The sequence below is a fragment of the Chrysochloris asiatica genome, unplaced genomic scaffold (assembly GCF_000296735.1).
Source record: "Chrysochloris asiatica unplaced genomic scaffold, ChrAsi1.0 scaffold00072, whole genome shotgun sequence".
NCBI lineage: Eukaryota > Metazoa > Chordata > Mammalia > Afrosoricida > Chrysochloridae > Chrysochloris > Chrysochloris asiatica.
Window position 1 is genome coordinate 13,117,587 of NW_006408590.1, and position 9,927 is coordinate 13,127,513.

The following is a 9,927-nucleotide window of genomic DNA, read 5'->3' on the forward strand; positions in this document are numbered from 1 at the left end:
GTGATTGGAGGCAGTCAACCAAGAAAACACTTACTACCTTGCATAGTCCCCTTAACTACTGGCAGCATCGGTTCCGTTTTGAAAATTACTCTGAGAGCCATGATTCTGGATTCTGGGTTTAAGAGCTAGCCCAACAATCCTGGTTTGGAAAACTCTTCACCAGCAGCATTTATCATCAGTCTCATCTCAGCGTGAACAACACGCATCTGCCCTGAGATTATCCCAGGTTTCAGGCTGCCAAGAGCCTTAGCCTGTCTGGCTCCTCAGTCCCTTCCGTGACTCCAGGTTGTCACCTTCCCATCAGAGTGAGCTGCCTGTAGCCAAGGGACAGGGATGCAGCTTGAGTTGACTGAGAATCTGGCCTGGCCTTGTTGCCGATCTAAACTCAGCCTGCCTTGCTCACTCACCATTCATGAAGCTCAGTCTTGGCCCCCTCAGTTCCCTTTACACTCAGAAGTCTGTCTTATTTTTGCAATTGGACTTGACACTGTGGTCTTAAACGCAAGTGAGAGCAAGATTCAGGCCTTCCCCTGTGCGCATTGGCTCCTAACGCTGCACACACTCCCCCTCCCAAGGCTTGAGTACCGTCCGTGCCCCTCATCTATCTGTCACCAGCCTCTCCTAACGTCCCAGGCATCTCTCCTCCGAAAGTCATGGACAAGGCACAATGTGGAGTCAAGGTTTTCCTTTTGGATTTTTTGTTTTGTTTTTAATATCTTAGAAATGCATTTGAAATAGTGTGTTTATTTGTTCTTTCCCTTCTAGTTAAGGGACTATTTATGTGTATAGGAAAGCCATCTTTTTATTTTATTTTTTTTTTTAGTGGGGTCCAAAGAAAGACGCAGAAGGAGATACTACTTATTGCCTTTGCCCTGCCGAGCCCCGTGGTAAAAAGTCACCGCAGACTAACCTGTGTGTCAGGACGTGTGCTTTAAGGTTATTTATCATGTTGTTTGAAGGATGCAGAAGAGGGACCTGTTTCTCCCTGTATTTGTGCTCATTTTGCCCTCCGTGCCCAGCCAGCCCTCTGGGAGAATAATGGGTAGGAATTTAAGCATTGTTTGGCAAGAAACCACACTGGCTGTGATGGGGACAAAACTGGAATCAAGAGGAACCACTCAGGGCAGCTCTTGTCCATTCAGAACTTTTTCCAACAGAAGGGATGTGTAATGACCTGTTTGATGCTCATTCAAATAGAGCCCATGGGAGGAGGGAGGAGGTGGTGTTCAATGATCCTGTTCTGTAGACTTTGCATTCTCTTTCACCCAAATCCAAAGTATTTTTTTATCAGAATGCTAGCCACTTGGTGATTTAAAAGAGAAGAAAGGAACTTCGTTGCTTACTTCTTTCAGTTTTAAAATAGCACTTGAGTTATTTTCTCAGTAATCCAATAAAGAAAGAACTTTTGATGACAGCCAGGGTGTGTTAGAAACTCGGGCGGAACATTTCATCTCCTGTGAGTCAGAAGGGCTTTATTCCTCCCTTTGAAGGGCCCCTGCTTCTCTCTGGTGCTCTGGAAGTTGTTGAAAGGAAAGGCTTCTAATTTTAATTAATTGTGCAGTGAGTTAATCTCACACGCATTTCTGCTTCCAGGCATTTTAGGAAAAAACAAATCGTTTTAGTAGGTAAGCCAGCCTATTAATGTTGTTTTTTGTTTTGTTTTGTCTTGTTTTCTTAAAAACAACACAGGGACATTTTTTATTATAGATTTGATTTTTTTTTTAAGTGTATAAATAGAACACCAAAGCTGCAATTTTGTTTTGTTTTGTTTTCTACTCGAGATGGTAAATAAATGGCCAGCGATAGTTTTTAATTCATACCAACCAGGACGTTTTTCATACATTGCCTAAATCTACACCAACCAGAAAACAATCTCTACTCTGTTTCTCAGATGAGATTAGCTAGTCCCTTTGATTTTACCATTTAACTAGTTTCATTATGTTTGCTAAATTATCACCCGACTCAAAGCCCTCTACTTTGAAATCGATATGTTTTTATAAATTGCAAATAAAGCTGTTAATAATAGTATGTGATGTTCGAGGTTCATGTAAACTGGAAGGGTTGCGTGTGGTTGCTTTTTGTTGGCTAGGTTTTGATTTGGTTTTGTTTTTAAATTTTTATACTTTCAAATAAACTTGCAGTTTCATTCTTTCTTCTGGTGTGAATGATTCTTGACCCACAGTTCTCCTCTATGGCAGTATAAGGAGTTGGCAGTCAGGACTTCTGCAATGAATTTATGGCACTGCAGTGAATTTATGGCATAGTAAAATGAGAAGAAGGAAGAGAAGATTGGTGGGACCTCAAAACAGAATGGGTGCTTTAGGATTCCACAGTTGACGTGGTTGGAATAGGGTGGTGGAGTTATGAACACTGACCTCAGGGTTGGTGAACCTTAAGGTGTCCTTTTCAAAGACTAACTTCTTGAAGCTGTAAGAAAAAGAAAGCATTTCCGATGGCCGGGAATGTGTGAGGAAAAGATTTGCATCCTATGAGGCCCTAAGGAGCAAAGATGCTGACTCCCTGGACATCTAATAGTTAAACAAGCTCATGGGAACCTTAAATCAGAACCTCCAGCTCACACAGGCTTAATTGTGTTACAGTTTAGAAGATGTAACCAACCTGAAGGGCATGGAACTGCTGATTGCTGGCAGGGCTGGATCCAATTGCTTAACAGATGTCATCAGAAACCTGTTTTTCCCTTGGCTACTTTTCAGTCCTGCTTTGCTCAGTGTTGGCTTTATGGTTTTGCTCATGGTGGAAAAGAAGGTCCCAGAAGATCTGGGTTTATAAACTCAGAAGAGAGATGCTCCTCAAAGCTATAGAAACTCCCTTACATGCATTTGTGATTGGTCATCCTTGATCATGTGACCTCTATTGTGAATGTGAATTACTTGAAGGAACAATTCACATATGGAAGAGGCTGGTGGTACACAAAATGGTAATAAATCGACTACAGAGCTTCACCAAGTAAAGGGACCCATTGGGTGGCGCAGTTTTTAATACATGTAAGAAAAGAGCAACATCTACAAGCTTCAGACAATTAAGTCTTGGCTATTAGGAGCAGAGACAAGTGTTGCATTCAAAATGCCAACATAGTCAACAGCCTTTCCGTAAACCTAGGAGACAGGGTCTGTTTCCAGTTGCAGGCATATTGGGCTGGGCTTATGCGTGTTTTTATGAGGTGCTCATCTAGAATATGCTGTGTCCCATGGATAAAGTCATATTGGAGGAGTTCCACCCTAAGGACCCTGAACCGCTTGCAAAACACTAAAAGTGCTGAAACAGGGCACTTATCCCTCCAAGAGTCTTTCCCAACCCACACAAGACTTCTATAGCTGCATGAATCTAAGGAAACTGGCCTCATCCCAGCAAACCTACCATCAGAGTCCACTTGGGACACAGTGTGTTCCACATAATTGCATCAAAATACATATTGCCTCATGATTATTTTCCTTTGATTTTTTCAGTATGCCTTCCATTACTGAAACATGTGGTATCAACAAAAGATTAAAAACAGAGAATAATTCAGTCATGAAAGGCTTAAGCTGATGACTCAAAGATGCATTCCCATTAATTTCCTTTACCAAGCTACCCTAAACCTAGACTCAGCTGTTTATGCTACTAACTAGGCTGGTGGGTTTAAACAGCCAATTTTTTTTTTTTTGGTTATCAGCTGAGAGCTTAACCAGTGTGCCACCCACCAGAGCTCTACCTTTCTCAACTCCACTAGTACCCAGTATACAATGAACCAAATCAAACCTACTGCCACCGAGTCGATTCCAATTCATGTGGACCCTGTGTTGTTAAATGCTGTTTAGTCGGTTCCGACTCATAACAACCCTGCATGAGGTTTCTGCGAAGTGGCTGGTGAGTTTCAACCGCTGACCTTGTGTAAAACTGCCCCCTAGCGTCTCCGAAGCTATAAATCTTTGTGGGAGCAGATAACCTCTTCATGCATCCTCGGAGTGGCTAGTGGATTTGAACTGCTGACCTTGTTTTGTGGTTAGCAGCCCAATGTGTAACCCACTATGGCACCAGGGCTCCAAAATGGGAACAGAGACAATATAACTGTGAGGGAACTTGAGCCAGACCCCCACTGGTGAGCTAGTCTGTGGATACCTAGACATACCTGTAATCTCCTAAGTATGGGACCCCAAATTCTGTTTGGGGGTGAGAAGCTGACACCTTGCTCACACAGGGAAAGGGGGCTACAGAGATTATAGAAGGGGTTGGCCTCCTATTGGAGTCCATTGCCACAAAATAATTGCATGTGTCTTCACACACACACACACACACACACCACCCACCCACCCACGTACTTGCTGGCTTGGCTTAGATCTAATAAATGCCTTGTCTGTGAAAATATTTGTGCTGACCTGGTATGTCAGGTCTGGCATTGGTCAGAGCTACTGCCAGTATTGTAGGAATAAGGAATGTGATTTATTTATGGATTTATTTATAGATGTAATACAGAAATCGGGGCTTTCACTGATGTGGGAAGATTGGAGATGGGGAGAACAGTTACAGGGACACTAGCTGGAGCCTGGGTGGAAGAGGTGGAGGAATCAGAACTTGCAAGGAAGCTGCTATATTGTTTTCAAATCTGTACTGCCATGTGTAAGCTCACAGAGAGGACTAGGAAGCCATGTGCCTGACCAGAAAGAGAATTTCTGGGGAATAATCAGTTCTACTGCTCTTTTGCCTTTCAGATTGCATAGGTGATAGATTTCACATGTGAGATTTCATTGGCACACTCTCTCCTGAAACCACACAGGAAGAGGCTTCCAGGAAGCGTTAGAGGAAAGAGGAAGCAACAGATAATTCAAGCCCGTCTGAAGGACTGCGATGTTGGGTCCTGCTGGGGAGCTTGTAGTTTGAGAATGACTATGTGCAGCTACAACTGAAACTGATTCCTTGATTTTATCTTCGATCCTTTCCTCTATATTCAGACAACTGAGTTTGCGAATCAGCAGCCCATGGCTGGCTTTTACCCAAAGTAGATTTTAATTGGCTTCTAGCTTGTTCTCTTTTAATATTAATTAGTCCTTGGCTAGCAAAGTTCAGGCATTTTCACATAAATAAGTGTATTTCTGGCTTCTCTTTAACAAAAAAAAAATCAGAGCATTCAACAAATTGGGTTCCTTTCCAACATAGGATCAGGGACTGAGCAGCAGTGGTCCTGTTTAGACAGAACATTCTTTCTTCAGTTCATCACAGGTGCCGCCCCTCTGCCCTTATTGTCTCACACCCAACCCACCTTATTCATTTAATTACCATCTTTGCCCCAGTCACACTTGTAAGGACCTAGAAGGGAGCAAGGCTGCAGAATTAGCATCCACACTTCTAACAGTCACCAAGAGATACTTGTAGGTGCAATGAGAACTAGAGAGCAAGACCGTTATCAACTTTGTCACTGTAGTTTTGTCACTTTGGGCTTCTACTTCCTCTTCTGTAAAATGAGAAGATCTTAAAGTAGACACTCTTCCTCCTTGTAATTGGGAGCATTTCCCATAAGAGTTCTGCATTCACAAGGAAGAAGCCAGTAGATCATTTTTCCTAGACTCCCTGGCCCTCTAACTGGGGTCTAGATACGTGACCTAAGTTCAGTTACTAGATGCAGCCACTGAAGTCTTGTAAGAAAGACAGTGATGAAGTAAAGCATTCTGCTGCTAGCTCACCCAGTGGCTCCAAGGGAGAAAGACAGTCTGCTTCCACAAAGATTACACCCTATGTATACAGAGTCACTCTGAACTGGAACCAACTTGACGGCACCTCACCATCACCACCATACACTCTGAATCAGGGGTTAGCAAATGGATGCTCACAGGTCAAATCCAGCCCCTGTGTGTGTGTGTGTGTGTGTGTGTGTGTGTGTGTGTGTGTGTGCATGCATGGAGGGGGCAGCAGGGAAGGGGAAACTCTTGCCATTCAGTCAAATCCAACAATCATTTATGTGGATAAAGTTTTACTGAGACACAGACACACCTAGTCACCTACATGTTATCTCCAAGCTCCAAACAGCAGAGTTGAGTTGTTCCAGAGATCAGATGGCTGACAACACTTGAGATACTCACTGTGGCCCTTTACAGACAAAGTGTGCAGACCTTCCTCTGACTAAACTCTAGGAGGCGGCTAATAGTATTCCACTCACTATCGTATTGGGAAACCGAGGGTCAGAGATGTAAAGAACGGGTCCTAAGGCCCATTTTCACACAATTCCCACTCCCAGACTTGGGCTCACACACAGCTGCAGCTATTAAGCTTTATTCTCGCCATACTTTTAGACAGCGCTCCGACTCCGGCTCCTTTCTGCTCTCTGTTCCCCCTGGGGAACCGTTCCCCACCATCACCACCTTGTCCCTCCAAACGATGACATCTGGTCTGGATTGACACACGTACATCAAGCCACCAGGCTCTTGATCATAACGGGACACTGCTTCCCTTGTGGTTACTTCCTGCCTTGTTGCTCTGCAAAGCTACAACGCTCCTGTTCTGAACAGGTAAGGAATCCGGACAGGCTGGAGGTGAATTCAGGGAAACCCTACCTCTGGAGCACCAGGTTTCCAGAGTTTGGGCTCATGTCACTTGGATGTCCCTTTACCACACCCCCACTTCAGAGAAGCCTGGGCCCCAGGGAATGTTTTGGCATTTTGCTCTGTTTCTCATCTAATGCCAAAGCTTGTTTGGGATGGACTAGTGTCTGATAGTAAACAAACACAGACTGTTGATGAAATCAGGGCAGCTGCTCCTCCAGAGATGGGCTTTCAGGGGCCTAGCACCCACTCACTGGCTACCAGAGTGGACTTGCAGCAGGAGGGATGGGGGCAGACATCACACGGTGTCCATTCTCCAGCTTTCCCGGTTCAGTCCTGTCTTCACATCTGTGGCTTTCGATGGGCTCTGCCATCTTAATTCTGGCATCTAGGTGTCTCAAGCCCATCTGGAAACCTCTGGTCAATGAGTCTGCTAGAAAGGGGTTGATCCATTGCTGTTTAGAAGGGTCTTTCAGGCAAATGAATGCTAATAGGAAGTCTGATTTTCAAAATGAGATTCCTATGGCCCTATTACTGCCCAGAATTGGCTCATTTGTCATCTTGGGGTATGCCAGAAAAAATATCTTGCCATGCATAATTCCTAAAGACAGACATGCTGAAGCCAATCCTGGCCCTAGCACTTCCTAGGGCTGTTTCCAGCTCTGAGACCCTTCACTCTGCCTCAGCAGCCCCATCTGTATAATGGGAGAAGAGTGGGCCATCAGCCCAGGGAGACTCCCATGTCTGAGTGCCTTGGTCCCATGAGGTGGCATGGGATATACATTAGCAGCAGGTAAAAAGAAGATGGGGGCCGAGGGGGGGGGGGGTTCTGTAGACAGTCTCTCACTAGGCCTTACATCTTGAATAAATTGCCTGTTGGAATTTAATTTGGAATCCCTGCTGTTTCTTTGATGAACACAAACCACACTGCAATTAGAGTGATGAAGGAGGCTGCCTCTGCCTTGTAGGGCTGGTCTGTCTGAGGAGGGAGGGAGGGAACAGGCAGGCAGCAGGTGGCTGGTAGAGTGTTCTCTGAGCCTCTTCCTGAGAGCTAGAGTCCCTGGGCTCAAAAGGCAGGGATAGGAGAGGGTGTTTGGGGGACTTTTTGGGTTACATCCTTTGGATGGTGGCCCGTAGCAGTTTCAACTCCTGTGTGGGGTCTCAGAATCTCACCTCTCACACTGTCTCAGTATGGAAATATAGAACATTCATTGAGCATTAAGTATGTGCCAGGCATGGGACCAAGCACTTAGAGACATTGTCTGTCAATCTATCCAGCATCCTCACAAGGTAGGCACAGACCCCACAGACTTTCATGGACAATTCATTGACCTGAACCATCATGTGGCCATTCCTAGTAGCAAGAGAGACTAGAAAGCAAATATTTGTCATTGACAGCCTCGCTGCGGGTTAATGTGTTGAACTGCAAAGTCGATTTGAATTGCAAGGTTGGCCGGTTCAAGCTGACCAGTCACTCCTGGGAAACCCTACACAGGGTCACTGTGAGTTGGAACCAACTCGACGACAATTAAAAACAACAACAACATAGTATCATTGGAGTTCTGGTGTGGCTCTGTGGGATAATGCACTAGACCACACGATTGGTTTGCACTGCAAGGTAGGCAGTGCAATTCAGCAGGCGCTCTTTGGAAACCGTATACGGTATTGATGTGAGTCAGAACCGACTCCACAGCACTTACAACAACAACAGTAGTGACATTAAAAGGAGCTCTGACTTGAGATCCAGAGAGGAAAAGGGGCTGTGTGCTGAGGACCGTGGGGCGGGGGGAGGCAGGCTTGCAGGGTACATCCTTCGGTTGGGTGATGATGCATGGATGGGATGGTAACTATGGCAATGAAACAATGTATGGTAGAATGAATGTAAAACTAATGTTCTCCCATGTAAACTATCACACAATTCACAATAAAACATTTATTATAAAAAAAAAAAAAAAGGAGCCCTGGTGGCAGAGTGGGTTACATATTGGGCTGCTAACTGCAAAGTCAGCGGTTCGAACCCACCAGCTACTCTGAGGGAAAACGGTGAGGTTTTCTGCTCCTGTAAAGATTAGCAGCCTTGGAAACTCTAGGGAGCAGTTCTACTCTACCTGATAGGGTCTAATCCATAGGCTGTGAACCACAAGGTTAGTGGTTCAAACCCACCAGCTGCTCTGTAGGAGAAAGATGAGGCTGTCTGCTCCCGTGAAGATCTCGGAAGCCCTAGGGAGCAGTTCTACTCTGTCCCAAACGGCAGTCCTGTGATTTGGAATCGACTTGACAGCAGTGGGCAGCTATGGTGGTGGTGAACAAAGGGGACTGGGTGTTGAATAAGTCAAAGAATCTGTTACCAGCACCTTTTTCAGGTTCACTTGTCTGTTCCCATTAAATGTGCTGATCATGCTTAGTAGAAATTTTTATCTCAACTCTCCTCTTCCAAACTCCCATATCAAAATCAGCTCTTTAGAAAAACCTGTGTCGTCTCTGCTCATCTTCTGTGAAACCCGAGCCAGACCAGTGCCAGGGAGACCCCAGGTGTGGATGATCAAGATTGATGATGACGGTAGTAGTCAGTGACAGCAATACTTGCATACAGTTTATTATTAGTCCCATTTTACAGGTGAGGTGTGGAAAAGTTGCATCATCTGTCTCCAAATCACATCACTATTAGGAGCCTGAGTTTTAATGACTTCCCAGAAAGACTGCAAAAATCCAGAGAGGATAGCGCCAAAATTACTGATTCAAATGATGCCATCAGTGTACAAAATGTGTTGCTTGTATAGCATAATTGAATTTGGAAAGTGATTCCAGAGAAATGACAGACGAGCCACACTCTTAGCTGTGTCCCATAACTCATTAATCACCCTCAAGTCAAAAGCATTTTTCATGATCAGATCCAGCCCAGCCCCTGTGCTAATGGATTTTTGCTTTAAAACAATGTAAATGATAACATGTTTTTTGTGGCTTCACAGGTCAAGGTAAGGAGCTCTGGTAGCATAGTGGCTATGAATCGGGCTGCTAATTTCAAGGTCAGCAGTTCGAAACTACCAGCTGTTCCATGGGAGAAAGATGAGGCTTTCTGTTCCAGTAAAGATTTACAGCCTCGGAAACCCTGTACAGGGTCGCTATGGTCAGAACTGACTCCACAGCACATAACAACAACAGCAATAGGTCAGACCCATTCACATATTCATCAAATACTTTTTGAGCACCTACTCTTGTATACCTACTGCTCTGTAGTTGTTGTTGTTGTTGTTGTCAGGTGCCATCGAGTCGGAACCGACTCATAGTGACCCCATGCACAGCAGAACTAAACAATGTCCGATCCTGGGCCAACCTCACTACCGCTGCCACACTTGAATCCATCAATGATGCCACCTGGCCAATCCATCTCGTT